Genomic DNA, 22092 nt, shown 5'->3' with positions numbered 1-22092 from the left:
AGAATGGTGGGTCTCTATCTGTGCTCAGCTGAAGACATGCTGCCTGTGAGAATGGTGGGTCTCTATCTGTGCTCGGCTAAAGACATGCTGCCTGTTCATCTGAGAATGGTGGGTCTCTATCTGTGCTCAGCTGAAGACATGCTGCCTGTTTTTCTGAGCATGGTGGGTCTTTATCTGTGCTCAGCTCAAGACATGCTGCCTGTTTTTCTGAGAATGGTGGGTCTTTATCTGTGCTCAGCTGTAGACATGCTGCCTGGTTTTCTGAGAATGGTGGGTCTCTATCTGTGCTCACTTGTAGACATGCTGCCTGTTTTTCTGAGAATGGTGGGTCTCTATCTGTGCTCAGCTGAAGACATGCTGCCTGTTTTTCTGAGCATGGTGGGTCTTTATCTGTGCTCAGCTCAAGACATGCTGCCTGTTTTTCTGAGAATGGTGGGTCTTTATCTGTGCTCAGCTGTAGACATGCTGCCTGTTTTTCTGAGAATGGTGGGTCTCTATCTGTGCTCAGCTGAAGACATGCTGCCTGTGAGAATGGTGGGTCTCTATCTGTGCTCAGCTGTAGACATGCTGCTTGTTTTTCTGAGAACGGTGGGTCTCTATCTGTCCTCAGTTGAAGACATGCTGCCTGTTTTTATGAGAATGGTGTGTCTCTATCTGTGCTCAGCTGAAGACATGATGCCTTTTTTTATGAGAATGGCGGATCTCTATTTGTGCTCAGTTGAAGACATGCTGCCTGTTTTTATGAGAATGGTGGGTCTCTATCTGTGCTCAGCTGAAGACATGCTGCCTGTTTTTATGAGAATGGTGGGTCTCTATCTGTGGTCTGCTAAAGACATGCTGCCTGTTTTTATGAGAATGGTGGGGCTCTATCTGTGCTCAGCTGAAGACATGCTGCCTGTTCATCTGAGAATGGTGGGTCTCTATCTGTGCTCAGCTGAAGACATGCTGCCTGTTTTTCTGAGCATGGGGTATCTGTGCTCAGCTCAAGACATGCTGCCTGTTTTTATGAGAATGGTGGGTCTCTATCTTTGCTCAGCTGTAGACATGCTGCCTGTTTTTCTGAGAATGGTGGGTCTCTATCTGTGCTCAGTTGTAGACTTGCTGCCTGTTTTTCTGAGAATGGTGGGTCTCTATCTCTGGTCAGCTGAAGACATGCTGCCTGTGAGAATGGTGGGTCTCTATCTGTGCTCAGATGTAGACATGCTGCCTGTTTTTCTGAGAACGGTGGGTCTCTATCTGTCCTCAGTTGAAGACATGCTGCCTGTTTTTATGAGAATGGTGTGTCTCTGTGCTCAGCTGAAGACATGACTTTTTTATGAGAATGGCGGATCTCTATTTGTGCTCAGTTGAAGACATGCTGCCTGTTTTTATGAGAATGGTGGGAATCTATCTGTGCTCAGCTGAAGACATGCTGCCTGTTTTTATGAGAATGGTGGGTCTCTCTCTGTGGTCTGCTAAAGACATGCTGCCTGTTTTTATGAGAATGGTGGGTCTTTATCTGTGCTCAGCTGAAGACATGCTACCTGTTTTTCTGAGAATGGTGGGTCTCTATCAGTGCTCAGCTGTAGACATGCTGCCTGTTTTTCTGAGAATGGTGGGTCTCTATCTGTGCTTAGTTGAAGACATGCTTCCTGTTTTTCTGAGAATGGTGGGTCTCTATCTGTGCTCAGCTGAAGACATGCTGCCTGTTTTTCTGAGAATGGTGGGTCTCTGTGCTCAGCTGAAGACATGCTGCCAGTTTTTATGAGAATGGTGGGTCTCTATCTGTCCTCAGTTGAAGACATGCTGCCTGTTTTTATGAGAATGGTGTGTCTCAGTGCTCAGCTGAAGACATGATGACTTTTTTTATGAGAATGGCGGATCTCTATTTGTGCTCAGTTGAAGACATGCTGCCTGTTTTTCTGAGAATGGTGGGTCTCTATCTGTCCTCAGTTGAGGACATGCTGCCTGTTTTTATGGGAATGCTGGGTCTCTATCTGTGCTCAGATGAAGACATGATGCCTGTTTTTATGAGAATGTGGGGTCTCTATTTGTGCTCAGTTGAAGACATGCTGCCTGTTTTTATGAGAATGGTGGGTATCTATCTGTGCTCAGCTGAAGACATGCTGCCTGCTTTTATGAGAATGGTGGGTCTCTATCTGTGCTAAGCTAAAGTCATGCTGCCTGTTTTTATGAGAATGGTGGGGCTCTATTTGTGCTCAGCTGCAGACATGCTGCCTGTTTTTCTGAAAAAGGTGGGTCTCTATCTGTGCTCAGCTGAAGACATGCTGCCTGTGAGAATGGTGGAACACTATCTGTGCTCAGTTGAAGACATGCTGCCTGTGAGAATGGTGGGTCTCTATCTGTGCTCGGCTGAAGACATGCTGCCTGTTCTTCTGAGAATGGTGGGTCTCTATCTGTGCCCAGCTGAAGAGATGCTGCCTGTTTTCCTGAGAATGGTGGGTCTTTATCTGTGCTCAGCTGAAGACATGGGGCCTGTTTTTCTGAGAATGGCGGGTCTCTGTCTGTGCTCAGCTGTAGACATGCTGCCTGTTTTTCTGAGAATGGTGGGTATCTATCTGTGCTCAGTTGTAGACATGCTGCCTGTTTTTCTGAGAATGGTGGGTCTCTATCTGTGCTCAGCTGAAGACATTCTGCCTGTGAGAATGGTGGGTCTCTATCTGTGCTCAGCTGTAGACATGCTGCCTGTTTTTCTGAGAACGGTGGATCTCTATCTGTCCTCAGTTGAAGACATGCTGCCTGTTTTTCTGAGAATGGTGGGTTTCTATCTCTGCTCAGTGGCAGACATGCTGCCTGTTTTTCTGAGAATGGTGGGTCTCTGTGCTCAGCTGAAGACATGCTGCCTGTTTTTATGAGAATGGTGGGGTTCTATCTGTGCTCAGCTAAAGACATGCTTCCTGTTTTCTGAGAATGGTGGCTCTCTATCTGTGCTCAGCTGAAGACATGCTGCCTGTTTTTATGAGAATGGTGATTCTCTATCTGTGCTCAGCTGAAGACATGCTGCCTGTAAGAATGGTGGGTCTCTATCTGTGCTCAGTTGAAGACATGCTGCCTATTTTTCTGAGAGTGGTGGGTCTCTATCTGTGCTCATTGGCAGACATGCTGCCTCTTTTTCTGAGAATGGTGGGTCTCTATCTGTGCTCAGCTAAAGACATGCTACCTGTTTTTATGAGAATGGTGGGGCTCTATTTGTGCTCAGCTGAAGACATGCTGCCTGTTTTTCTGAGAATGGTGGGTCTGTATCTGTGCTCAGCTGAAGACATGCTGCCTGTGAGAATGGCGGAACTCTATCTGTGCTCAGTTGAAGACATGTTGCCTGTGAGAATGGTGGGTCTCTATCTGTGCTCAGCTGAAGACATGCTGCCTGTTCATCTGAGAAGGGTGGGTCTCTATCTGTGCTCAGCTGAAGACATGCTGCCTGTTCATCTGAGAATGGTGGGTCTCTATCTGTGCTCAGCTGAAGACATGCTGCCTGTGAGAATGGTGGGTCTCTATCTGTGCTCGGCTAAAGACATGCTGCCTGTTCATCTGAGAATGGTGGGTCTCTATCTGTGCTCAGCTGAAGACATGCTGCCTGTTTTTCTGAGCATGGTGGGTCTTTATCTGTGCTCAGCTCAAGACATGCTGCCTGTTTTTCTGAGAATGGTGGGTCTTTATCTGTGCTCAGCTGTAGACATGCTGCCTGGTTTTCTGAGAATGGTGGGTCTCTATCTGTGCTCACTTGTAGACATGCTGCCTGTTTTTCTGAGAATGGTGGGTCTCTATCTGTGCTCAGCTGAAGACATGCTGCCTGTTTTTCTGAGCATGGTGGGTCTTTATCTGTGCTCAGCTCAAGACATGCTGCCTGTTTTTCTGAGAATGGTGGGGCTTTATCTGTGCTCAGCTGTAGACATGCTGCCTGTTTTTCTGAGAATGGTGGGTCTCTATCTGTGCTCAGTTGTAGACATGCTGCCTGTTTTTCTGAGAATGGTGGGTCTCTATCTGTGCTAAGCTGAAGACATGCTGGCTGTGAGAATGGTGGGTCTCTATCTGTGCTCAGCTGTAGACATGCTGCATGTTTTTCTGAGAACGGTGGGTCTCTATCTGTCCTCAGTTAAAGACATGCTGCCTGTTTTTCTGAGAATGGTGGGTTTCTATCTCTGCTCAGTGGCAGACATGCTGCCTGTTTTTCTGAGAATGGTGGGTCTCTGTGCTCAGCTGAAGACATGCTGCCTGTTTTTATGAGAATGGTGGGGTTCTATCTGTGCTCAGCTGAAGACATGCTTCCTGTTTTCTGAGAATGGTGGCTCTCTATCTGTGCTCAGCTGAAGACATGCTGCCTGTTTTTATGAGAATGGTGATTCTCTATCTGTGCTCAGCTGAAGACATGCTGCCTGTAAGAATGGTGGGTCTCTATCTGTGCTCAGTTGAAGACATGCTGCCTATTTTTCTGAGAGTGGTGGGTCTCTATCTGTGCTCATTGGCAGACATGCTGCCTCTTTTTCTGAGAATGGTGGGTCTCTATCTGTGCTCAGCTAAAGACATGCTACCTGTTTTTATGAGAATGGTGGGGCTCTATTTGTGCTCAGCTGAAGACATGCTGCCTGTTTTTCTGAGAATGGTGGGTCTGTATCTGTGCTCAGCTGAAGACATGCTGCCTGTGAGAATGGCGGAACTCTATCTGTGCTCAGTTGAAGACATGTTGCCTGTGAGAATGGTGGGTCTCTATCTGTGCTCAGCTGAAGACATGCTGCCTGTTCATCTGAGAAGGGTGGGTCTCTATCTGTGCTCAGCTGAAGACATGCTGCCTGTTCATCTGAGAATGGTGGGTCTCTATCTGTGCTCAGCTGAAGACATGCTGCCTGTGAGAATGGTGGGTCTCTATCTGTGCTCGGCTAAAGACATGCTGCCTGTTCATCTGAGAATGGTGGGTCTCTATCTGTGCTCAGCTGAAGACATGCTGCCTGTTTTTCTGAGCATGGTGGGTCTTTATCTGTGCTCAGCTCAAGACATGCTGCCTGTTTTTCTGAGAATGGTGGGTCTTTATCTGTGCTCAGCTGTAGACATGCTGCCTGGTTTTCTGAGAATGGTGGGTCTCTATCTGTGCTCACTTGTAGACATGCTGCCTGTTTTTCTGAGAATGGTGGGTCTCTATCTGTGCTCAGCTGAAGACATGCTGCCTGTTTTTCTGAGCATGGTGGGTCTTTATCTGTGCTCAGCTCAAGACATGCTGCCTGTTTTTCTGAGAATGGTGGGTCTTTATCTGTGCTCAGCTGTAGACATGCTGCCTGTTTTTCTGAGAATGGTGGGTCTCTATCTGTGCTCAGCTGAAGACATGCTGCCTGTGAGAATGGTGGGTCTCTATCTGTGCTCAGCTGTAGACATGCTGCTTGTTTTTCTGAGAACGGTGGGTCTCTATCTGTCCTCAGTTGAAGACATGCTGCCTGTTTTTATGAGAATGGTGTGTCTCTATCTGTGCTCAGCTGAAGACATGATGCCTTTTTTTATGAGAATGGCGGATCTCTATTTGTGCTCAGTTGAAGACATGCTGCCTGTTTTTATGAGAATGGTGGGTCTCTATCTGTGCTCAGCTGAAGACATGCTGCCTGTTTTTATGAGAATGGTGGGTCTCTATCTGTGGTCTGCTAAAGACATGCTGCCTGTTTTTATGAGAATGGTGGGGCTCTATCTGTGCTCAGCTGAAGACATGCTGCCTGTTCATCTGAGAATGGTGGGTCTCTATCTGTGCTCAGCTGAAGACATGCTGCCTGTTTTTCTGAGCATGGGGTATCTGTGCTCAGCTCAAGACATGCTGCCTGTTTTTATGAGAATGGTGGGTCTCTATCTTTGCTCAGCTGTAGACATGCTGCCTGTTTTTCTGAGAATGGTGGGTCTCTATCTGTGCTCAGTTGTAGACTTGCTGCCTGTTTTTCTGAGAATGGTGGGTCTCTATCTCTGGTCAGCTGAAGACATGCTGCCTGTGAGAATGGTGGGTCTCTATCTGTGCTCAGATGTAGACATGCTGCCTGTTTTTCTGAGAACGGTGGGTCTCTATCTGTCCTCAGTTGAAGACATGCTGCCTGTTTTTATGAGAATGGTGTGTCTCTGTGCTCAGCTGAAGACATGACTTTTTTATGAGAATGGCGGATCTCTATTTGTGCTCAGTTGAAGACATGCTGCCTGTTTTTATGAGAATGGTGGGAATCTATCTGTGCTCAGCTGAAGACATGCTGCCTGTTTTTATGAGAATGGTGGGTCTCTCTCTGTGGTCTGCTAAAGACATGCTGCCTGTTTTTATGAGAATGGTGGGTCTTTATCTGTGCTCAGCTGAAGACATGCTACCTGTTTTTCTGAGAATGGTGGGTCTCTATCAGTGCTCAGCTGTAGACATGCTGCCTGTTTTTCTGAGAATGGTGGGTCTCTATCTGTGCTTAGTTGAAGACATGCTTCCTGTTTTTCTGAGAATGGTGGGTCTCTATCTGTGCTCAGCTGAAGACATGCTGCCTGTTTTTCTGAGAATGGTGGGTCTCTGTGCTCAGCTGAAGACATGCTGCCAGTTTTTATGAGAATGGTGGGTCTCTATCTGTCCTCAGTTGAAGACATGCTGCCTGTTTTTATGAGAATGGTGTGTCTCAGTGCTCAGCTGAAGACATGATGACTTTTTTTATGAGAATGGCGGATCTCTATTTGTGCTCAGTTGAAGACATGCTGCCTGTTTTTCTGAGAATGGTGGGTCTCTATCTGTCCTCAGTTGAGGACATGCTGCCTGTTTTTATGGGAATGCTGGGTCTCTATCTGTGCTCAGATGAAGACATGATGCCTGTTTTTATGAGAATGTGGGGTCTCTATTTGTGCTCAGTTGAAGACATGCTGCCTGTTTTTATGAGAATGGTGGGTATCTATCTGTGCTCAGCTGAAGACATGCTGCCTGCTTTTATGAGAATGGTGGGTCTCTATCTGTGCTAAGCTAAAGTCATGCTGCCTGTTTTTATGAGAATGGTGGGGCTCTATTTGTGCTCAGCTGCAGACATGCTGCCTGTTTTTCTGAAAAAGGTGGGTCTCTATCTGTGCTCAGCTGAAGACATGCTGCCTGTGAGAATGGTGGAACACTATCTGTGCTCAGTTGAAGACATGCTGCCTGTGAGAATGGTGGGTCTCTATCTGTGCTCGGCTGAAGACATGCTGCCTGTTCTTCTGAGAATGGTGGGTCTCTATCTGTGCCCAGCTGAAGAGATGCTGCCTGTTTTCCTGAGAATGGTGGGTCTTTATCTGTGCTCAGCTGAAGACATGGGGCCTGTTTTTCTGAGAATGGCGGGTCTCTGTCTGTGCTCAGCTGTAGACATGCTGCCTGTTTTTCTGAGAATGGTGGGTATCTATCTGTGCTCAGTTGTAGACATGCTGCCTGTTTTTCTGAGAATGGTGGGTCTCTATCTGTGCTCAGCTGAAGACATTCTGCCTGTGAGAATGGTGGGTCTCTATCTGTGCTCAGCTGTAGACATGCTGCCTGTTTTTCTGAGAACGGTGGATCTCTATCTGTCCTCAGTTGAAGACATGCTGCCTGTTTTTATGAGAATGGTGTGTCTCTATCTGTGCTCAGCTGAAGACATGATGCCTTTTTTTATGAGAATGGCGGATCTCTATTTGTGCTCAGTTGAAGACATGCAGCCTGTTTTTATGAGAATGGTGGGTATCTATCTGTGCTCAGCTGAAGACAGGCTGCCTGTTTTTATGAGAATGGTGGGTCTCTATCTGTGCTCAGCTAAAGGCATGCTGCCTGTGTTTATGAGAATGGTAGGTCTCTATCTGTGCTCAGTTGTAGACATGCTGCCTGTTTTTCTGAGAATGGTGGGTCTCTATCTGTGCTCAGCTGAAGACATGCTGCCTGTGAGAATGGTGGGTCTCTATCTGTGCTCAGCTGTAGACATGCTGCCTGTTTTTCTGAGAACAGTGGGTCTCTATCTGTCCTCAGTTGAAGACATGCTGCCTGTTTTTATGAGAATGGTGTGTCTCTATCTGTGCTCAGCTGAAGACATGATGCCTTTTTTTATGAGAATGGCGGATCTCTATTTGTGCTCAGTTGAAGACATGCTGCCTGTTTTTATGAGAATGGTGGGTCTCTATCTGTGCTCAGCTGAAGACATGCTTCCTGTTTTTATGAGAATGGTGGGTCTCTATCTTTGGTCTGCTAAAGACATGCTGCCTGTTTTTATGAGAATGGTGGGTCTTTATCTGTGCTCAGCTGAAGACATGCTGCCTGTTTTTCTGAGAATGGTGGGTCTCTATCAGTGCTCAGCTGTAGACATGCTGCCTGTTTTTCTGAGAATGGTGGGTCTCTATCTGTGCTCAGCTGAAGACATGCTGCCTGTTTTTCTGAGAATGGTGGGTTTCTATCTCTGCTCAGTGGCAGACATGCTGCCTGTTTTTCTGAGAATGGTGGGTCTCTGTGCTCAGCTGAAGACATGCTGCCAGTTTTTATGAGAATGGTGGGTCTCCAATTGTCCTCAGTTGAAGACATGCTGCCTGTTTTTATGAGAATAGTGTGTCTCTGTGCTCAGCTGAAGACATGATGACTTTTTTATGAGAATGGCGGATCTCTATTTGTGCTCAGTTGAAGACATGCTGCCTGTTTTTATGAGAATGGTGGGTATCTATCTGTGCTCAGCTGAAGACATGCTGCCTGCTTTTATGAGAATGGTGGGTCTCTATCTGTGCTAAGCTAAAGGCATGCTGCCTCTTTTTATGATAATGGTGGGGCTCCATTTGTGCTCAGCTGAAGACATGCTGCCTGTTTTTCTGAGAATGGTGGGTCTCTATCTGTGCTCAGCTGAAGACATGCTGCCTGTGAGAATGGTGGAACACTATCTGTGCTCAGTTGAAGACATGCTGCCTGTGAGAATGGTGGGTCTCTATCTGTGCTCGGCTGAAGACATGCTGCCTGTTCTTCTGAGAATGGTGGGTCTCTATCTGTGCCCAGCTGAAGAGATGCTGCCTGTTTTCCTGAGAATGGTGGGTCTTTATCTGTGCTCAGCTGAAGACATGGGGCCTGTTTTTCTGAGAATGGTGGGTCTCTGTCTGTGCTCAGCTGTAGACATGCTGCCTGTTTTTCTGAGAATGGTGGGTATCTATCTGTGCTCAGTTGTAGACATGCTGCCTGTTTTTCTGAGAATGGTGGGTCTCTATCTGTGCTCAGCTGAAGGCATGCTGGCTGTGAGAATGGTGGGTCTCTATCTGTGCTCAGCTGTAGACATGCTGCATGTTTTTCTGAGAACGGTGGGTCTCTATCTGTCCTCAGTTAAAGACATGCTGCCTGTTTTTCTGAGAATGGTGGGTTTCTATCTCTGCTCAGTGGCAGACATGCTGCCTGTTTTTCTGAGAATGGTGGGTCTCTGTGCTCAGCTGAAGACATGCTGCCTGTTTTTATGAGAATGGTGGGGTTCTATCTGTGCTCAGCTGAAGACATGCTTCCTGTTTTCTGAGAATGGTGGCTCTCTATCTGTGCTCAGCTGAAGACATGCTGCCTGTGAGAATGGTGGGTCTCTATCTGTGCTCAGCTGTAGACATGTTGCCTGTTTTTCTGAGAACGGTGGATCTCTATCTGTCCTCAGTTGAAGACATGCTGCCTGTTTTTATGAGAATGGTGTGTCTCTATCTGTGCTCAGCTGAAGACATGATGCCTTTTTTTATGAGAATGGCGGATCTCTATTTGTGCTCAGTTGAAGACATGCTGCCTGTTTTTATGAGAATGGTGGGTCTCTATCTGTGCTCAGCTGAAGACATGCTGCCTGTTTTTATGAGAATGGTGGGTCTCTATCTGTGGTCTGCTAAAGACATGCTGCCTGTTTTTATGAGAATGGTGGGTCTTTATCTGTGCTCAGCTGAAGACATGCTGCCTGTTTTTCTGAGAATGGTGGGTCTCTATCAGTGCTCAGCTGTAGACATGCTGCCTGTTTTTCTGAGAATGGTGGGTCTCTATCTGTGCTTAGTTGAAGACATGCTGCCTGTTTTTCTGAGAATGGTGGGTCTCTATCTGTGCTCAGCTGAAGACATGCTGCCTGTGAGAATGGTGGGTCTCGATCTGCGCTCAGCTGTAGACATGCTGCCTGTTTTTCTGAGGACGGTGGGTCTCTATCTGTCCTAAGTTGAGGACATGCTGCCTGTTTTTATGGGAATGCTGGGTCTCTATCTGTGCTCAGCTGAAGACATGATGCCTGTTTTTATGAGAATGTGGGGTCTCTATTTGTGCTCAGTTGAAGACATGCAGCCTGTTTTTATGAGAATGGTGGGTATCTATCTGTGCTCAGCTGAAGACATGCTGCCTGTTTTTATGAGAATGGTGGGTCTCTATCTGTGCTCAGCTAAAGGCATGCTGCCTGTGTTTATGAGAATGGTAGGTCTCTATCTGTGCTCAGTTGTAGACATGCTGCCTGTTTTTCTGAGAATGGTGGGTCTCTATCTGTGCTCAGCTGAAGACATGCTGCCTGTGAGAATGGTGGGTCTCTATCTGTGCTCAGCTGTAGACATGCTGCCTGTTTTTCTGAGAACAGTGGGTCTCTATCTGTCCTCAGTTGAAGACATGCTGCCTGTTTTTATGAGAATGGTGTGTCTCTATCTGTGCTCAGCTGAAGACATGATGCCTTTTTTTATGAGAATGGCGGATCTCTATTTGTGCTCAGTTGAAGACATGCTGCCTGTTTTTATGAGAATGGTGGGTCTCTATCTGTGCTCAGCTGAAGACATGCTTCCTGTTTTTATGAGAATGGTGGGTCTCTATCTTTGGTCTGCTAAAGACATGCTGCCTGTTTTTATGAGAATGGTGGGTCTTTATCTGTGCTCAGCTGAAGACATGCTGCCTGTTTTTCTGAGAATGGTGGGTCTCTATCAGTGCTCAGCTGTAGACATGCTGCCTGTTTTTCTGAGAATGGTGGGTCTCTATCTGTGCTCAGCTGAAGACATGCTGCCTGTTTTTCTGAGAATGGTGGGTTTCTATCTCTGCTCAGTGGCAGACAAGCTGCCTGTTTTTCTGAGAATGGTGGGTCTCTGTGCTCAGCTGAAGACATGCTGCCAGTTTTTATGAGAATGGTGGGTCTCTATCTGTCCTCAGTTGAAGACATGCTGCCTGTTTTTATGAGAATAGTGTGTCTCTGTGCTCAGCTGAAGACATGATGACTTTTTTTATGAGAATGGCGGATCTCTATTTGTGCTCAGTTGAAGACATGCTGCCTGTTTTTCTGAGAATGGTGGGTCTCTATCTGTCCTCAGTTGAGGACATGCTGCCTGTTTTTATGGGAATGCTGGGTCTTTATCTGTGCTCAGCTGAAGACATGATGCCTGTTTTTATGAGAATGTGGGGTCTCTATTTGTGCTCAGTTGAAGACATGCTGCCTGTTTTTATGAGAATGGTGGGTATCTATCTGTGCTCAGCTGAAGACATGCTGCCTGCTTTTATGAGAATGGTGGGTCTCTATCTGTGCTAAGCTAAAGGCATGCTGCCTGTTTTTATGAGAATGGTGGGGCTCTATTTGTGCTCAGCTGCAGACATGCTGCCTGTTTTTCTGAGAATGGTGGGTCTCTATCTGTGCTCAGCTGAAGACATGCTGCCTGTGAGAATGGTGGAACACTATCTGTGCTCAGTTGAAGACATGCTGCCTGTGAGAATGGTGGGTCTCTATCTGTGCTCGGCTGAAGACATGCTGCCTGTTCTTCTGAGAATGGTGGGTCTCTATCTGTGCCCAGCTGAAGAGATGCTGCCTGTTTTCCTGAGAATGGTGGGTCTTTATCTGTGCTCAGCTGAAGACATGGGGCCTGTTTTTCTGAGAATGGTGGGTCTCTGTCTGTGCTCAGCTGTAGACATGCTGCCTGTTTTTCTGAGAATGGTGGGTATCTATCTGTGCTCAGTTGTAGACATGCTGCCTGTTTTTCTGAGAATGGTGGGTCTCTATCTGTGCTAAGCTGAAGACATGCTGGCTGTGAGAATGGTGGGTCTCTATCTGTGCTCAGCTGTAGACATGCTGCATGTTTTTCTGAGAACGGTGGGTCTCTATCTGTCCTCAGTTAAAGACATGCTGCCTGTTTTTCTGAGAATGGTGGGTTTCTATCTCTGCTCAGTGGCAGACATGCTGCCTGTTTTTCTGAGAATGGTGGGTCTCTGTGCTCAGCTGAAGACATGCTGCCTGTTTTTATGAGAATGGTGGGGTTCTATCTGTGCTCAGCTGAAGACATGCTTCCTGTTTTCTGAGAATGGTGGCTCTCTATCTGTGCTCAGCTGAAGACATGCTGCCTGTTTTTATGAGAATGGTGATTCTCTATCTGTGCTCAGCTGAAGACATGCTGCCTGTAAGAATGGTGGGTCTCTATCTGTGCTCAGTTGAAGACATGCTGCCTATTTTTCTGAGAGTGGTGGGTCTCTATCTGTGCTCATTGGCAGACATGCTGCCTCTTTTTCTGAGAATGGTGGGTCTCTATCTGTGCTCAGCTAAAGACATGCTACCTGTTTTTATGAGAATGGTGGGGCTCTATTTGTGCTCAGCTGAAGACATGCTGCCTGTTTTTCTGAGAATGGTGGGTCTGTATCTGTGCTCAGCTGAAGACATGCTGCCTGTGAGAATGGCTGAACTCTATCTGTGCTCAGTTGAAGACATGTTGCCTGTGAGAATGGTGGGTCTCTATCTGTGCTCAGCTGAAGACATGCTGCCTGTTCATCTGAGAAGGGTGGGTCTCTATCTGTGCTCAGCTGAAGACATGCTGCCTGTTCATCTGAGAATGGTGGGTCTCTATCTGTGCTCAGCTGAAGACATGCTGCCTGTGAGAATGGTGGGTCTCTATCTGTGCTCGGCTAAAGACATGCTGCCTGTTCATCTGAGAATGGTGGGTCTCTATCTGTGCTCAGCTGAAGACATGCTGCCTGTTTTTCTGAGCATGGTGGGTCTTTATCTGTGCTCAGCTCAAGACATGCTGCCTGTTTTTCTGAGAATGGTGGGTCTTTATCTGTGCTCAGCTGTAGACATGCTGCCTGGTTTTCTGAGAATGGTGGGTCTCTATCTGTGCTCACTTGTAGACATGCTGCCTGTTTTTCTGAGAATGGTGGGTCTCTATCTGTGCTCAGCTGAAGACATGCTGCCTGTTTTTCTGAGCATGGTGGGTCTTTATCTGTGCTCAGCTCAAGACATGCTGCCTGTTTTTCTGAGAATGGTGGGTCTTTATCTGTGCTCAGCTGTAGACATGCTGCCTGTTTTTCTGAGAATGGTGGGTCTCTATCTGTGCTCAGTTGTAGACATGCTGCCTGTTTTTCTGAGAATGGTGGGTCTCTATCTGTGCTAAGCTGAAGACATGCTGGCTGTGAGAATGGTGGGTCTCTATCTGTGCTCAGCTGTAGACATGCTGCATGTTTTTCTGAGAACGGTGGGTCTCTATCTGTCCTCAGTTAAAGACATGCTGCCTGTTTTTCTGAGAATGGTGGGTTTCTATCTCTGCTCAGTGGCAGACATGCTGCCTGTTTTTCTGAGAATGGTGGGTCTCTGTGCTCAGCTGAAGACATGCTGCCTGTTTTTATGAGAATGGTGGGGTTCTATCTGTGCTCAGCTGAAGACATGCTTCCTGTTTTCTGAGAATGGTGGCTCTCTATCTGTGCTCAGCTGAAGACATGCTGCCTGTTTTTATGAGAATGGTGATTCTCTATCTGTGCTCAGCTGAAGACATGCTGCCTGTAAGAATGGTGGGTCTCTATCTGTGCTCAGTTGAAGACATGCTGCCTATTTTTCTGAGAGTGGTGGGTCTCTATCTGTGCTCATTGGCAGACATGCTGCCTCTTTTTCTGAGAATGGTGGGTCTCTATCTGTGCTCAGCTAAAGACATGCTACCTGTTTTTATGAGAATGGTGGGGCTCTATTTGTGCTCAGCTGAAGACATGCTGCCTGTTTTTCTGAGAATGGTGGGTCTGTATCTGTGCTCAGCTGAAGACATGCTGCCTGTGAGAATGGCGGAACTCTATCTGTGCTCAGTTGAAGACATGTTGCCTGTGAGAATGGTGGGTCTCTATCTGTGCTCAGCTGAAGACATGCTGCCTGTTCATCTGAGAAGGGTGGGTCTCTATCTGTGCTCAGCTGAAGACATGCTGCCTGTTCATCTGAGAATGGTGGGTCTCTATCTGTGCTCAGCTGAAGACATGCTGCCTGTGAGAATGGTGGGTCTCTATCTGTGCTCGGCTAAAGACATGCTGCCTGTTCATCTGAGAATGGTGGGTCTCTATCTGTGCTCAGCTGAAGACATGCTGCCTGTTTTTCTGAGCATGGTGGGTCTTTATCTGTGCTCAGCTCAAGACATGCTGCCTGTTTTTCTGAGAATGGTGGGTCTTTATCTGTGCTCAGCTGTAGACATGCTGCCTGGTTTTCTGAGAATGGTGGGTCTCTATCTGTGCTCACTTGTAGACATGCTGCCTGTTTTTCTGAGAATGGTGGGTCTCTATCTGTGCTCAGCTGAAGACATGCTGCCTGTTTTTCTGAGCATGGTGGGTCTTTATCTGTGCTCAGCTCAAGACATGCTGCCTGTTTTTCTGAGAATGGTGGGTCTTTATCTGTGCTCAGCTGTAGACATGCTGCCTGTTTTTCTGAGAATGGTGGGTCTCTATCTGTGCTCAGTTGTAGACATGCTGTCTGTTTTTCTGAGAATGGTGGGTCTCTATTTGTGCTCAGCTGAAGACATGCTGCCCGTGAGAATGGTGGGTCTCTATCTGTGCTCAGCTGTAGACATGCTGCTTGTTTTTCTGAGAACGGTGGGTCTCTATCTGTCCTCAGTTGAAGACATGCTGCCTGTTTTTATGAGAATGGTGTGTCTCTATCTGTGCTCAGCTGAAGACATGATGCCTTTTTTTATGAGAATGGCGGATCTCTATTTGTGCTCAGTTGAAGACATGCTGCCTGTTTTTATGAGAATGGTGGGTCTCTATCTGTGCTCAGCTGAAGACATGCTGCCTGTTTTTATGAGAATGGTGGGTCTCTATCTGTGGTCTGCTAAAGACATGCTGCCTGTTTTTATGAGAATGGTGGGGCTCTATCTGTGCTCAGCTGAAGACATGCTGCCTGTTCATCTGAGAATGGTGGGTCTCTATCTGTGCTCAGCTGAAGACATGCTGCCTGTTTTTCTGAGCATGGGGTATCTGTGCTCAGCTCAAGACATGCTGCCTGTTTTTATGAGAATGGTGGGTCTCTATCTTTGCTCAGCTGTAGACATGCTGCCTGTTTTTCTGAGAATGGTGGGTCTCTATCTGTGCTCAGTTGTAGACTTGCTGCCTGTTTTTCTGAGAATGGTGGGTCTCTATCTCTGGTCAGCTGAAGACATGCTGCCTGTGAGAATGGTGGGTCTCTATCTGTGCTCAGATGTAGACATGCTGCCTGTTTTTCTGAGAACGGTGGGTCTCTATCTGTCCTCAGTTGAAGACATGCTGCCTGTTTTTATGAGAATGGTGTGTCTCTGTGCTCAGCTGAAGACATGACTTTTTTATGAGAATGGCGGATCTCTATTTGTGCTCAGTTGAAGACATGCTGCCTGTTTTTATGAGAATGGTGGGAATCTATCTGTGCTCAGCTGAAGACATGCTGCCTGTTTTTATGAGAATGGTGGGTCTCTCTCTGTGGTCTGCTAAAGACATGCTGCCTGTTTTTATGAGAATGGTGGGTCTTTATCTGTGCTCAGCTGAAGACATGCTACCTGTTTTTCTGAGAATGGTGGGTCTCTATCAGTGCTCAGCTGTAGACATGCTGCCTGTTTTTCTGAGAATGGTGGGTCTCTATCTGTGCTTAGTTGAAGACATGCTTCCTGTTTTTCTGAGAATGGTGGGTCTCTATCTGTGCTCAGCTGAAGACATGCTGCCTGTTTTTCTGAGAATGGTGGGTCTCTGTGCTCAGCTGAAGACATGCTGCCAGTTTTTATGAGAATGGTGGGTCTCTATCTGTCCTCAGTTGAAGACATGCTGCCTGTTTTTATGAGAATGGTGTGTCTCAGTGCTCAGCTGAAGACATGATGACTTTTTTTATGAGAATGGCGGATCTCTATTTGTGCTCAGTTGAAGTCATGCTGCCTGTTTTTCTGAGAATGGTGGGTCTCTATCTGTCCTCAGTTGAGGACATGCTGCCTGTTTTTATGGGAATGCTGGGTCTCTATCTGTGCTCAGATGAAGACATGATGCCTGTTTTTATGAGAATGTGGGGTCTCTATTTGTGCTCAGTTGAAGACATGCTGCCTGTTTTTATGAGAATGGTGGGTATCTATCTGTGCTCAGCTGAAGACATGCTGCCTGCTTTTATGAGAATGGTGGGTCTCTATCTGTGCTAAGCTAAAGTCATGCTGCCTGTTTTTATGAGAATGGTGGGGCTCTATTTGTGCTCAGCTGCAGACATGCTGCCTGTTTTTCTGAAAATGGTGGGTCTCTATCTGTGCTCAGCTGAAGACATGCTGCCTGTGAGAATGGTGGAACACTATCTGTGCTCAGTTGAAGACATGCTGCCTGTGAGAATGGTGGGTCTCTATCTGTGCTCGGCTGAAGACATGCTGCCTGTTCTTCTGAGAATGGTGGGTCTCTATCTGTGCCCAGCTGAAGAGATGCTGCCTGTTTTCCTGAGAATGGTGGGTCTTTATCTGTGCTCAGCTGAAGACATGGGGCCTGTTTTTCTGAGAATGGCGGGTCTCTGTCTGTGCTCAGCTGTAGACATGCTGCCTGTTTTTCTGAGAATGGTGGGTATCTATCTGTGCTCAGTTGTAGACATGCTGCCTGTTTTTCTGAGAATGGTGGGTCTCTATCTGTGCTCAGCTGAAGACATGCTGGCTGTGAGAATGGTGGGTCTCTATCTGTGCTCAGCTGTAGACATGCTGCATGTTTTTCTGAGAACGGTGGGTCTCTATCTGTCCTCAGTTAAAGACATGCTGCCTGTTTTTCTGAGAATGGTGGGTTTCTATCTCTGCTCAGTGGCAGACATGCTGCCTGTTTTTCTGAGAATGGTGGGTCTCTGTGCTCAGCTGAAGACATGCTGCCTGTTTTTATGAGAATGGTGGGGTTCTATCTGTGCTCAGCTGAAGACATGCTGCCTGTTTTCTGAGAATGGTGGCTCTCTATCTGTGCTCAGCTGAAGACATGCTGCCTGTTCATCTGAGAATGGTGGGTCTCTATCTGTGCTCAGCTGAAGACATGCTGCCTGTGAGAATGGTGGGTCTCTATCTGTGCTCGGCTAAAGACATGCTGCCTGTTCATCTGAGAATGGTGGGTCTCTATCTGTGCTCAGCTGAAGACATGCTGCCTGTTTTTCTGAGCATGGTGGGTCTTTATCTGTGCTCAGCTCAAGACATGCTGCCTGTTTTTCTGAGAATGGTGGGTCTTTATCTGTGCTCAGCTGTAGACATGCTGCCTGGTTTTCGGAGAATGGTGGGTCTCTATCTGTGCTCACTTGTAGACATGCTGCCTGTTTTTCTGAGAATGGTGGGTCTCTATCTGTGCTCAGCTGAAGACATGATGCCTGTGAGAATGGTGGGTCTCTATCTGTGCTCAGCTGTAGACATGCTGCCTGTTTTTCTGAGAACGGTGGGTCTCTATCTGTCCTCAGTTGAAGACATGCTGCCTGTTTTTATGAGAATGGTGTGTCTCTATCTGTGCTCAGCTGAAGACATGATGCCTTTTTTTATGAGAATGGCGGATCTCTATTTGTGCTCAGTTGAAGACATGCTGCCTGTTTTTATGAGAAAGGTGTGTCTCTATCTGTGCTCAGCTGAAGACATGCTGCCTGTTTTTATGAGAATGGTGGGTCTCTATCTGTGGTCTGCTAAAGACATGCTGCCTGTTTTTATGAGAATGGTGGGTCTTTATCTGTGCTCAGCTGAAGACATGCTGCCTGTTTTTCTGAGAATGGTGGGTCTCTATCAGTGCTCAGCTGTAGACATGCTGCCTGTTTTTCTGAGAATGGTGGGTCTCTATCTGTGCTTAGTTGAAGTCATGCTGCCTGTTTTTCTGAGAATGGTGGGTCTCTATCTGTGCTCAGCTGAAGACATGCTGCCTGTTTTTCTGAGAATGGTGGGTTTCTATCTCTGCTCAGTGGCAGACATGCTGCCTGTTTTTCTGAGAATGGTGGGTCTCTGTGCTCAGCTGAAGACATGCTGCCAGTTTTTATGAGAATGGTGGGTCTCTATCTGTGCTCAGCTGAAGACATGCTGCCTGTTTTTATGAGAATGGTGATTCTCTATCTGTGCTCAGCTGAAGACATACTGCCTGTAAGAATGGTGGGTCTCTATGTGTGCTCAGTTGAAGACATGCTGCCTATTTTTCTGAGAATGGTGGGTCTCTATCTGTGCTCATTGGCAGACATGCTGCCTCTTTTTCTGAGAATGGTGGGTCTCTATCTGTGCTCAGCTAAAGACATGCTACCTGTTTTTATGAGAATGGTGGGGCTCTATTTGTGCTCAGCTGAAGACATGCTGCCTGTTTTTCTGAGAATGGTGGGTCTGTATCTCTGCTCAGCTGAAGACATGCTGCCTGGGAGAATGGCGGAACTCTATCTGTGCTCAGTTGAAGACATGTTGCCTGTGAGAATGGTGGGTCTCTATCTGTGCTCGGCTGAAGACATGCTGCCTGTTCATCTGAGAATGGTGGGTCTCTATCTGTGCTCAGCTGAAGACATGCTGCCTGTGAGAATGGTGGGTCTCTATCTGTGCTCAGCTGAAGACATGCTGCCTGTTTTTCTGAGCATGGCGGATCTCTATTTGTGCTCAGTTGAAGACATGCTGCCTGTTTTTATGAGAATGGTGGGTCTCTATCTGTGCTCAGCTGAAGACATGCTGCCTGTTTTTATGAGAATGGTGGGTCTCTATCTGTGGTCTGCTAAAGACATGCTGCCTGTTTTTATGAGAATGGTGGGTCTTTATCTGTGCTCAGCTGAAGACATGCTGCCTGTTTTTCTGAGAATGGTGGGTCTCTATCAGTGCTCAGCTGTAGACATGCTGCCTGTTTTTCTGAGAATGGTGGGTCTCTATCTGTGCTTAGTTGAAGACATGCTGCCTGTTTTTCTGAGAATGGTGGGTCTCTATCTGTGCTCAGCTGAAGACATGCTGCCTGTGAGAATGGTGGGTCTCGATCTGCGCTCAGCTGTAGACATGCTGCCTGTTTTTCTGAGAACGGTGGGCCTCTATCTGTCCTAAGTTGAGGACATGCTGCCTGTTTTTATGGGAATGCTGGGTCTCTATCTGTGCTCAGCTGAAGACATGATGCCTGTTTTTATGAGAATGTGGGGTCTCTATTTGTGCTCAGTTGAAGACATGCAGCCTGTTTTTATGAGAATGGTGGGTATCTATCTGTGCTCAGCTGAAGACATGCTGCCTGTTTTTATGAGAATGGTGGGTCTCTATCTGTGCTCAGCTAAAGGCATGCTGCCTGTGTTTATGAGAATGGTGGGTCTCTATCTGTGGTCTGCTAAAGACATGCTGCCTGTTTTTATGAGAATGGTGGGTCTTTATCTGTGCTCAGCTGAAGACATGCTGCCTGTTTTTCTGAGAATGGTGGGTCTCTATCAGTGCTCAGCTGTAGACATGCTGCCTGTTTTTCTGAGAATGGTGGGTCTCTATCTGTGCTTAGTTGAAGTCATGCTGCCTGTTTTTCTGAGAATGGTGGGTCTCTATCTGTGCTCAGCTGAAGACATGCTGCCTGTTTTTCTGAGAATGGTGGGTTTCTATCTCTGCTCAGTGGCAGACATGCTGCCTGTTTTTCTGAGAATGGTGGGTCTCTGTGCTCAGCTGAAGACATGCTGCCAGTTTTTATGAGAATGGTGGGGTTCTATCTGTGCTCAGCTGAAGACATGCTGCCTGTTTTCTGAGAATGGTGGGTCTCTATCTGTGCTCAGCTGAATACATGCTGCCTGTTTTTATGAGAATGGTGATTCTCTATCTGTGCTCAGCTGAAGACATGCTGCCTGTAAGAATGGTGGGTCTCTATCTGTGCTCAGTTGAAGACATGCTGCCTATTTTTCTGAGAATGGTGGGTCTCTATCTGTGCTCATTGGCAGACATGCTGCCTCTTTTTCTGAGAATGGTGCGTCTCTATCTGTGCTCAGCTAAAGACATGCTACCTGTTTTTATGAGAATGGTGGGGCTCTATTTGTGCTCAGCTGAAGACATGCTGCCTGTTTTTCTGAGATTGGTGGGTCTGTATCTCTGCTCAGCTGAAGACATGCTGCCTGGGAGAATGGCGGAACTCTATCTGTGCTCAGTTGAAGACATGTTGCCTGTGAGAATGGTGGGTCTCTATCTGTGCTCGGCTGAAGACATGCTGCCTGTTCATCTGAGAAGGGTGGGTCTCTATCTGTGCTCAGCTGAAGACATGCTGCCTGTTCATCTGAGAATGGTGGGTCACTATCTGTGCTCAGCTGAAGACATGCTGCCTGTGAGAATGGTGGGTCTCTATCTGTTCTCGGCTAAAGACATGCTGCCTGTTCATCTGAGAATGGTGGGTCTCTATCTGTGCTCAGCTGAAGACATGCTGCCTGTTTTTCTGAGCATGGTGGGTCTTTATCTTAGCTCAGCTCAAGACATGCTGCATGTTTTTCTGAGAATGGTGGGTCTTTATCTGTGCTCAGCTGTAGACATGCTGCCTGTTTTTCTGAGAATGGTGGGTCTCTATCTGTGCTCAGTTGTAGACATGCTGCCTGTTTTTCTGAGAATGGTGGGTCTCTATCTGTGCTCAGCTGAAGACATGCTGCCTGTGAGAATGGTGGGTCTCTATCTGTGCTCAGCTGTAGACATGCTGCCTGTTTTTCTGAGAACGGTGGATCTCTTTCTGTCCTCAGTTGAAGACATGCTGCCTGTTTTTATGAGAATGGTGTGTCTCTATCTGTGCTCAGCTGAAGACATGATGCCTTTTTTTATGAGAATGGCGGATCTCTATTTGTGCTCAGCTGAAGACATGCTGCCTGTTTTTATGAGAATGGTGGGTCTCTATCTGTGCTCAGCTGAAGACATGCTGCCTGTTTTTATGAGAATGGTGGGTCTCTATCTGTGGTCTGCTAAAGACATGCTGCCTGTTTTTATGAGAATGGTGGGTCTTTATCTGTGCTCAGCTGAAGACATGCTGCCTGTTTTTCTGAGAATGGTGGGTCTCTATCAGTGCTCAGCTGTAGACATGCTGCCTGTTTTTCTGAGAATGGTGGGTCTCTATCTGTGCTTAGTTGAAGACATGCTGCCTGTTTTTCTGAGAATGGTGGGTCTCTATCTGTGCTCAGCTGAAGACATGCTGCCTGTTTTTCTGAGAACGGTGGGTCTCTATCTGTCCTAAGTTGAGGACATGCTGCCTGTTTTTATGGGAATGCTGGGTCTCTATCTGTGCTCAGCTGAAGACATGATGCCTGTTTTTATGAGAATGTGGGGTCTCTATTTGTGCTCAGTTGAAGACATGCAGCCTGTTTTTATGAGAATGGTGGGTATCTATCTGTGCTCAGCTGAAGACATGCTGCCTGTTTTTCTGAGAACGGTGGGTCTCTATCTGTCCTAAGTTGAGGACATGCTGCCTGTTTTTATGGGAATGCTGGGTCTCTATCTGTGCTCAGCTGAAGACATGATGCCTGTTTTTATGAGAATGTGGGGTCTCTATTTGTGCTCAGTTGAAGACATGCAGCCTGTTTTTATGAGAATGGTGGGTATCTATCTGTGCTCAGCTGAAGACATGCTGCCTGTTTTTATGAGAATGGTGGGTCTCTATCTGTGCTCATCTAAAGGCATGCTGCCTGTGTTTATGAGAATGGTAGGTCTCTATCTGTGCTCAGTTGTAGACATGCTGCCTGTTTTTCTGAGAATGGTGGGTCTCTGTGCTCAGCTGAAGACATGCTGCCTGTGAGAATTGTGGGTCTCTATCTGTGCTCAGCTGTAGACATGCTGCCTGTTTTTCTGAGAACAGTGGGTCTCTATCTGCCCTCAGTTGAAGACATGCTGCCTGTTTTTATGAGAATGGTGTGTCTCTATCTGTGCTCAGCTGAAGACATGATGCCTTTTTTTATGAGAATGGCGGATGTCTATTTGTGCTCAGTTGAAGACATGCTGCCTGTTTTTATGAGAATGGTGGGTCTCTATCTGTGCTCAGCTGAAGACATGCTT

Source organism: Lissotriton vulgaris, chromosome 12 (genome assembly GCF_964263255.1).
Source record: "Lissotriton vulgaris chromosome 12, aLisVul1.2, whole genome shotgun sequence".
Taxonomy (NCBI): domain Eukaryota; kingdom Metazoa; phylum Chordata; class Amphibia; order Caudata; family Salamandridae; genus Lissotriton; species Lissotriton vulgaris.
The sequence above is the reverse complement of the archived record's forward strand: the minus strand, read 5'-3'. Positions refer to the sequence as shown.